Source organism: Pezoporus occidentalis, unplaced genomic scaffold, assembly GCF_034315485.1.
Source record: "Pezoporus occidentalis ecotype Australia unplaced genomic scaffold, CSIRO_AGI_Poc_V1 ctg93, whole genome shotgun sequence".
NCBI lineage: Eukaryota > Metazoa > Chordata > Aves > Psittaciformes > Psittacidae > Pezoporus > Pezoporus occidentalis.
Window position 1 is genome coordinate 3563921 of NW_026916294.1, and position 9439 is coordinate 3573359.

A 9439-nucleotide genomic window follows, 5' to 3' on the forward strand; every position below is an offset into this window, starting at 1 on the left:
CTTCTGCCGCCTGACTGATCTGAATGGTAGCTCACCAAGGACCCATTCAGCAGCTGATGGTGACAGCCACCAGGACATCATTTGGTACCTCAGTGCTCATTTGCTACAGACTGCTCTTCTTGTAAATGTGGTAAGAATTGCTTAAGTCTTGTTAATTCCACTGTTAATTACAAGCATACCGTTACTCGTAGTAACTTCACCAGTACTTTAATATGACAGTCCATAATTTGTGACTGTTCCTCTGTTGTACCACATTCTGCTCAATCTGAGGACTTACTAGTGAGCATCAGCATTCTTTCTTTTTTATGGTATCAGTACTAAGCTCTGTTTTGCTCGTGTCTAAAGTTATTTGTCGCCTGATAACCAGTGTTGGTGTTAATTCTTTTAGGGCTTGAGACAAATTCCCCAGCTTGCAAAAACTATGTCAGTAACAAAAGCTAGATCCTGACCATGTTTTCCTTCCTTGCTAATCAAGAGGGACTGAACTAGAAGTACAATTCAGATGAACAGACACAAGAAAGTTGTCTTCACAGTGTTTGACAGTAGTCAGCATATTTGCAAGGCTACTATAACAATGCCTGCTTTGGAGGGGCGGTTGTGGATAAAATCTTTAACCAAGGGATATTACTCTCACTTCTTGTTCAGGTTAACTAGATCATCCATTAAGAGGAGCTTAAGCAGACATACCCATATAACTAGGACAAATCACTTTCTTCAGGAAGACATCTGCTTTCAGATTTCAGAGCTTGCCAAATAGAGCAAAGTGCTGCAAATAAAAATGAAAGCTCAAATCATAAAAAGAGCTCTTTCATAAGCAAAACTGCTAATAAGAAAAAACAATGCAAATAGAAATAGCAAAATATTGTCTTTCAGACAAGATAGAATTGTATCAATCGGTATTCTTCTAAGATTTCACTTGTAAAAACTTCCAAAATGTTTGCAGGTGAAATTAAGATTTTTATTTTATTTTTATTTTAAATCACAGAGGGGATGAACTTGTGTCAAACATAGTACTGGAGGAAACCCTGCATGAGAGAACCAGAATCTTCTGGTATTGCAGTCAGGTAACCACTTTTCTGGAATGTCAGCAAAGATGAAAATAACTGAAGTTCCTCCTTTTTGAAATCATTAGATTATTGAGTACTTCTAAATAGAGTTTAAATAGAGTTTAAGTGTATTTCTCTTTAGTCTAAAATAAAGATGCCTCTGGTGAGGCTGCAGTTTGTGGTAATTCTTTTACCCCTCTAACAAGAACATGTCAAGGGAGTAGTACAAGTATTGTGCAAGTTTTTTCCCTTCTCTGTTTACTGCTCCATTATATCACCAGTCTCCCAGCAACTTTGGGGCAGTTAATTTGGTCATTCTGACTTACAAATGCAATGGGTTTTTCTGTGTCACTTCTTTTTCGGGTATAACATCTCAGGAACATTAACAGAGTTATTAAGCAGACAGTGACTCAGTTGCTCTGCCTCCTTGACTTTCATCTTCTTTCTTTATACTTATTTAGGACTTTCTCTGTCTCAAACATAAGGGTCTTTGTTATTTTGAATTTCAAAACTGTGATTTGCTCTTTGGAGTGTTTATTTTTAAATGTGTGAATTAGATACATGCTACCCCTGGTATATTGCTTACTAAGATGTTCTGTAGAGCTTTTATAGACTCATTTCCCCTGCAGTGAAGTATTTCAATTACTTCGAATCCTTTGTGTAAGCACACTGACAATGCAATATAGCTTCAGCAAGGGCTCTGTGTGCAACCCATGATAACCACCCTTATTTTACAATGAAGGAATTGATCAGGGAAGGAAGAAGACCTGCTTTTTACGTTGTTTGCTGAAGGTTCAGAGACACTCAGAGTACCACCACTAAACTGAAGGATGCTGCAGAAGGATGTTAGGTTTTTGAAGTTCTTTCTGTGTGACCCTTGTCTATCTGGTTTGAATAACTCTACAGGAAACTTTGTCATTATTCTTTACTGTGAAGGCTGCAACAAAGGGTGAGAACAATGCTTAAACCCATGAGCAGATTGGGAACTACTTGTACAAATAGACCTATGGTACCAAAACAATGCATGTGTCACAAGATTAAGAAATGAGGCTTAAGTGGCAGTGGTACTTTAACTGCAGAAGGATCATTTCAGAAAGTCTGTAGTTCAGCCCCAGAAATGTGGGCACTGCTATATAAAATCTGTCCTGAAAAATTAATATGATAATAAAGAAACACTGAGGGGGAGAAGCTGAGAGGGAAGTAATACTGAAAATATCGATACCATAAACCAAGAACTTTTAGGCAGGCTTTGAGGTAGTTTTAAAGTGTTGTGCAGAATATCAAGCTGAATAAATGTAAGAAAATACAATTTTACGCTCTCTGCAGCAGTTTGTCTTTTTGATAACACTGTTTCTCAGAGCTGCAGTAGTTTAGAGTGCATTTCAGTAATTGCTTGAAATTGAGTTTCTTTTTCTACCTCGTCTTACATATGACTGGGCATACTTCAAGAACATTGCAATTGCAATTACAAGTAGAATGTGTTAAAGTAGTCCTTACCTTAACAAAATCTTTAGCCTTAGTAGGCAAATGGTTGCAGTCAAGATGGTTTTAATGTACGAAATAAAACTTACCTTTTCTTTCCTCTTGCAATGTTAAATCCACAGATGACAAGTCTTCTGTCTCTTAGCAGTTCAATGGCACAAGGAGAACCCTACAGCAGACAGTTTATATTATTATTATGGTGAATAGCACTGCCATTGCAAACATCAAAATCAGCACTACAGAAAGAAGTGTCTTCAGAAGATTTCAAGCACATTCCAGTTAAGTATACAGATGCTGTGAAAGAAGCTGTAGGAATGACTACTGAAAAGCATAGACATATGATCAAAGTCAAAAGCTTTAACTGTCAGAAAGACTGCCTTCCGTAGTTTGACAGCTTTCCGGTTGGCTAATATAACACACTTGTCTATGAATAATTAAATGGAAGAAATTAATTCACATCTCTTTCAATTAAGTGGATTTAGAGCTGGTGAGACATAAACACTGATGGAGATGAACGAGAATATGTTATGTGATTGAATTTCATATTTAAAATTCAGTGATGCTTTGAAATCAAATGCTGCTTCTTGACAGTGATGCCATTAGCCGTTTATAATGTCTGCTTGGCACTCAGAACCACATGCTGTGTAAGCCATGGTTCTGCCTCAAAGGGCTATGTGTGATAGCCTGTAGGCATATTCCTAAAGTAGATATGCATGTATCTTCTCTGTCAGAACTTCTTATTCGGGTGGTCGGTATTGGGCACGTTGATGCTTCGCTTCCCTTTCTCCTGGACACATGAGAAATAAGATGGAATCATTCTAGTTCCTTCCAGATGCCGCCTGGTGACAAGCCAAAACATGTCTATGTTTTGCAAATGATTTAGCCACCTGTGGCTAGATGCCTTCTTTAACTATTAGACCGTTTCTGAGCCATGCAGCACAGTGACAGTGCTCAACAGAGTGGTCCCACAGTTAATTGCTGTGAAGGATTCCAGAACCAGCACATGGATGAGCAGAATGCACATACACGTGCTTCATTTGGCTTCTAGTAAGCGAGCGCTAGTGAAAATGCCAGCCAGCTACTGTATACGTTTATAAAACTATGTGAAATGTATTAAAAATTGTGATGTAATTGTGATGTATTTGTAGTTCATCACAATGAAATATTTGAAGATTCTAATAATCTGCTTAAATTATTGATATATTTTTTTCCTGTTTCATTCATTCCAGGGAAAAAAAAAAACAAATCTGGAAAAGTGTCCTGATAAGTTGCAGTCCTCACCAGGGAAACTTCATCTATTTGCATTTACTGCGGCAACTGGAGGTGTGTTGGGATGAAGGGATGATTAAGGAGATGATTCTCTGCTCAGCATAAACACCCTGTATGAAACTCCTGTAAAAATAATAGGAATAACATTTGGTTTTGATGATCTTGCTCATGACATATTTGAAAGAGAACCACCCCCTTCATATTTTTATATGTGAAACATACCACATGTCACTCATTAATATTACTGTGTTTCTGCTGTGCTGCTCCATTTTGCAAGACCAAAACCTTCAATTAATCCGCATGGTTGGTTTTAAAAGCCTTCTCTTTGAATATGATTCTGCACATTTAAGAAGAAAAACCAATGAGTAATTCTCTCCTTATTTTCAAAGTCAGTGCCAGATTGTGTTCCACAAATCGTACCTTTTATTATAAGGATTAGACACAGTCCAGGAGAAGATATTTGTCCCTGATAGCTATCAGAGCTATCAGAAATACTGCTTTTCTGAGGGAGGGTCCATGGTGAGAGTGTTTTGCATCCTACTCAGGACGGAGCAAAGGTGTGATGCTGCACAGCCTCTCCCTCTCATGGGAAGGCAGCTCCATCCTCCAGGGCATAGTCTTGCCTTTCCCTTGCAGCATGAAGTGTTGGGGCACTCTGGGTAATTCAGAAAGCTCAAAACATTCATCTGCCAATACTGGAGACTCTGTACTTGGTGTCCTTCAGATTCATCCAAGTAACTATTTGAGAAAGAAATCAGGAGGTTTAAAGGGAAAAGAAATAAATACCTAGGTTCCTTTCCATTAACTTCTTTGCAGCAAGAATTGCCTGTCCCCTTCAGCTTTGCCACGTGCATTCACCAATTTCAGCTCTTTTTCCTAGTTGGTTACTACAAATGTCATGGGGTTGCTTTCTCATCAAATTAATGAAGTTTTCTTACTCTATTCCAGACTCCCACAGCACCCATGGAAGCTGTGGAACATGTTGAAGGGGTTTTCGACAGCCAGGCGACCACACAGTGCTGGTAAGAAAAACAGTCTCTTTTGAATTATCCTAAAGGCAAAACGTGTGATCCCTATGAAAACAGTTTCATTGGTAATCCTTATCTCTTCTGATGAAGGCTACTTTAAGCTATCTGCCTCTCCAGGGTCTGCCTGGCAAGAGCATCTTGAAAAAACAGAGGTAACGCAGAATTCCTTAGCTCCTTCATCCTAATTTGTATTCTGAGGAATATTATTTTTAATGCTAAATAATGTTATAAATCAGGAATTTTTCGTTCTATAGGCCTTGCATTTCAAGCAAGGCACCTCCTGACAAGCTCTTGCTTTCAAAGCACTAAAGATGTTTTGGGAAGACAAGATCTGGAGGTTATAGCCCTGGCGTCTCTCCTGTTTGCACAGTAGCTGGATGAGACCTTCCCTGTTCAAAACAGTTTTCTCTTTAAATACACCAAAATGTTTCAGAGGTTTCTCAGCTCTGATGTTCCCAGGGATGGGAAGATGAATAATGGATGTTGGTTGGAACTAGATGAGCTTAAGGTCCTTTCCAACCTTAACTGTTCTATGATTCTATGTCCTTTACTAGGGATGTTTTTTAGGAGATTTAAGCTGCAGTCTGACTTTTGGAGAAGAGCTTGATTTGCGTGAGGAGGAGGAGGAGTCTGGTGGTACTGCTGTCAGTTTTACAGCTGTTGCTGAAGAAGCTGATTACTCTAATAGCAGATGAACTATGCTTTTAGCTTTTCTGCAGGTTGGATGTGAAGGATTAATTATTTAAACTGTTGGTGCGTCTATTTAGGCATTTAGTAATTTGTCAAAAGAAAATTAGTGTCTGGAATCAGTTGTCTCTGCTGCTTTTATGCTTTTTAAAGGGCAAGTTTAATGCCATTGCATCCAAAAAGTACCCTAGCTTGGGCCACTTGGTGTTCGGTATTACAGATGCATTTCGTATTGCAGATGTATTGGGGTTTTAGTTCTTCACAAGAAGAACAGAGTTACAGCCTGCTGATAAACTTCTGCTGTAGCTGAGGTGAATTCTTGATATTATTACAAATATGGAAAACCAGTTGATGAAGACTGCTCCCATACGGGCTACATCAGTGCTACAAGAGGAAACCTTCCTTAATAGGTGAGCTTTTCTTTTAGGTATAGGAACGTTTCAAACCATGGGTTTGCATAGTCAGCAGTGCAGCATTTAAAAATAATGACCTAATCTCACAGATAGTTACCAAAGAAACCCTACTAAAAAGTGTTCAATTTAACATGCTCTCAAAAGCAACTAGAAAGATGTTTTGAACCCAGTGCTATTGTACGTATCTGCTGTGAGAAGCGGGCTGAAAAAACTCCTGCCTGTTGCAAAGCCTGCCTTAGCCATGCCTAATTTTTAACCAGAGTGAGGTGCATCACTAAAGCACGTCTCCTCTCCTTATTCCTTCAGTTCAATTTTTCTCATTTCTGGTTAATTTAGAGCTCGGCTCTAGAAGTGCATGAATATCTGCAGCTGAATTAAGAAATGGTTTAAATGGAAAACTTGATTCTTCTTGGCCTGATTACATGAGCACAAATCAAAAATGATTCCATGGAAATCCATGGGACTGTAGTGATGTAATCTCCGTATAAGCAGGAAAAGTAGATCATTTTTCTTACTTCTCATTGAAAAATAGTTTTTACTTTACATACATACTTATTCCACGGAACTGCTCTTTATCAAGCCAACTTAAACAGCAGACATTTGGTGTAAAGGGGAATTTTATGTTTTCCAAAACTAATGATGAGAAGACTTCTGTTTTTCAACAGCAATGTGTATTTTACCCAAAGCCATGTTATTAAAGTCAATAATTCATATTTTTGCCTTACTATTGTAATTTGGCTTCATTTTTAGCACTATGTAAGCAGAGGCAGGATTCAGCCATCTATACTGCTTAACCTCCTTGTTAGTGATCATATGGTATTCCTTTAGCACTGAAGTGGCTAATGTAAGTATTCATTATAGCATGTTCCAGTGCATCTAACAGTGTCACTTACATTTAAATCTAAAGCACACCTAAATGAAAACTCAACTACATGGGGTTTATTCTTGCTCTTTCTTAAATTGCTCTCTATTCCAAAACTTAACCTCACGTGTTGAAACCTGCAGAGGCACATTGAGGATAATGAAGAACCATTTGACTGGCACAAGAAGTTGGGACTAAGTCACAACTGGAAGATCCCAGGTACCTTCCCATGACACCAGAAAGTAACGGAAGCGAAGCCTCTGCTTAAGAGGTGACAAACCAGCATCATTTCCCTGTGACACAGATTGTGTGGAGCCCCCGTGGTACTGCAGCAGGTGGGTCTGATCTTTATAAAGAGAAATCTCTGCCCAGGAAGCCTGTCTGCCTAAGCCAACGCTATGTGGCAGGGAGGAGTGCTCGAGAGGGAAGGTGAGATTGGATGTTGTATGTTCTATTCAAGATACTATTTGCGCCAGGGGAAGTTTAGACTGGCTATTGGGAAAAATGTCTTATGGCTTCTCTGTAAGGGCGGTTAGACCTTGGAACAGGCTGCCCAGGGCAGTGGTGGAGCCACCATCCCTGGAAGTGTTCAATAACTATGTAGGTGAGACCCTTAGTGACATGGTCCAGTGTTGGATTTAGCAATGCTGGGGTAACGGTTGTACTTTATGATCCTAAAGGTCTTTTCCAACCTACCTGATTCTGTGATTCTATTCTGTGAAAGCTGACTGCAGCTAACCACGGAATACAAGTACCTCCGGTGCCACAAGTTCAATGTCTGTTTGTTTCTTAAAGCACCCAAATCCCTATCTTTTATTTAATCACAGCCATGGCTCTAAAGTCAGGGTTATCCCAAATGCTTTTAAAGTGCATTTGTTAGGTGGAAGTAGCTGAGCCTGTGTAAATTGCAAATTGTATCTCTCATTTCACAAGAGCAGGAGCACACACAATTATTTGGAGCTCTGGCTTACTGCAGTAGGTAAGCACCCCGTTACCTCTGCAGGCCGTGCTGCATGTGTGCAGTTGATCCTGCCATCCTCTGAGCTGACGGAGGGGAAGTTTTGCCAGTTATCCACGATCACTGAATCTGTTTTCATCCCAGCAGCAGATGTTACTCAGTAATAAAGCCAGTCGGGAACAGTGAGAGGATTCTGGGCTCTCATTTCTAGCAGCAAACTTAAAACACAACTGTGAAATGCACACTGCAATTGATTTTCTTTTTAGGGGTTGTTTTCATAACAGTTTAACCAAACACAGAAGCAACACTTCTGATTGCAGAAATGCAGGGTAAGTTACTTGTCCTTGAACTTTTAATAGAACAAAAATCAACGGTAGTTGAAAATATATTGTTGCTTTTACTTAGTATCATCTTCTTTAGTATCATCTTGTATTATTTCACATCAAAATCTAATTCCTGTACAGAACTCTGTGGCTTGCTCGTAGAAATTAGAATAATAAACCTTTTTTTATGTCTGTGGTTGTTTCATGGCTAAAGAACCATGAGCATATACAAACGTCTAGTTTTGCAGCCATACCAGTTTGAACTGAGAACTCTCCTCTCTCCATATACATATATATATATGTGTGTGTGTGTGTGGGCCATGCAAGAGGTTCAGTCACAGTGATACTTCGGGCTCACTTTGGGGCTGGCAGATACTGGGTAACTCTGTCATATTTCCCTGAAATTCTCTCAAGGAAGTGTTTTCCTTACCAAAAAGGTTTGATTTTTTTCCTGAAGCAGAGGACCGCAGACAGCGTGGAAGCTGCAGAACACTGTGAACCCTCATTAAATGAACACCATGACTGATGAAGCCATCGGCCCTGTAGGAACAAGAACTGTTGCAGCGTGTGCTCAGGTACAGTTCCCTTTGTGATCGCTGCCAGATCTCACTTCCACAGACACAGCCTCCTTGGCTGTTAAGGACTTTGAACTCCCATTTATTTTGGTAGGAATTGAGAATTTTGAGTCTGGCCAAGTTCCGTTCCCTGAAGGCTGTGACAAACAGATATAAAAACATACAGGAATCGCCATATGGTCCCAGTGTCTTTTGTCTATAGCATCGGTTTGCTTGCAGAGGAGTCCTGGCAAGACTGTAACATCACGAGTAGAGAAGAGCATGAAATAGTTCTGCTTTGGTCCTTTACACCATTCCATTCGAACAGCTTTGCGTGAGCATCATTTGTCTCACCAGTAGAAAGGCTTTTCTATTAATAGTTACAGCGCAGGGCTTTTTAAAGCTGCGTTGCCAAAAGCGAATGGTTGGAATTTTAATGTGGCTTTGAGGTTTTTTTTCTCTTTTTCTCCCCTTTCCCGGTTCATTAATTCCCACTTATATTCCTAAGGATGCACCAGGTATTACAATACTCTTCACGGGAATTCATTTCATCCGATTGTAAGCTTTAGATGGATTCTCTTTCTGGGCAGTTGATGTTAACATTGAGAAGTTTCTGCAGTTTGAAATACAGCAGCAGTAAGGTCCTTGGTGAGGCTGGCTAAACCTGGCAATACATGGCTCCAAGAGGGAATACAAGCACCGTAAGGAAGAGTCCTGGGAAGCTGGTCCTGGAAGAGTGCACATTCAAATCTTGGAATCAGGAGCCAGGCTGGTCACAGGAATACTTGCTTGTGTAGAGCAAACCAAGGCATTGCAG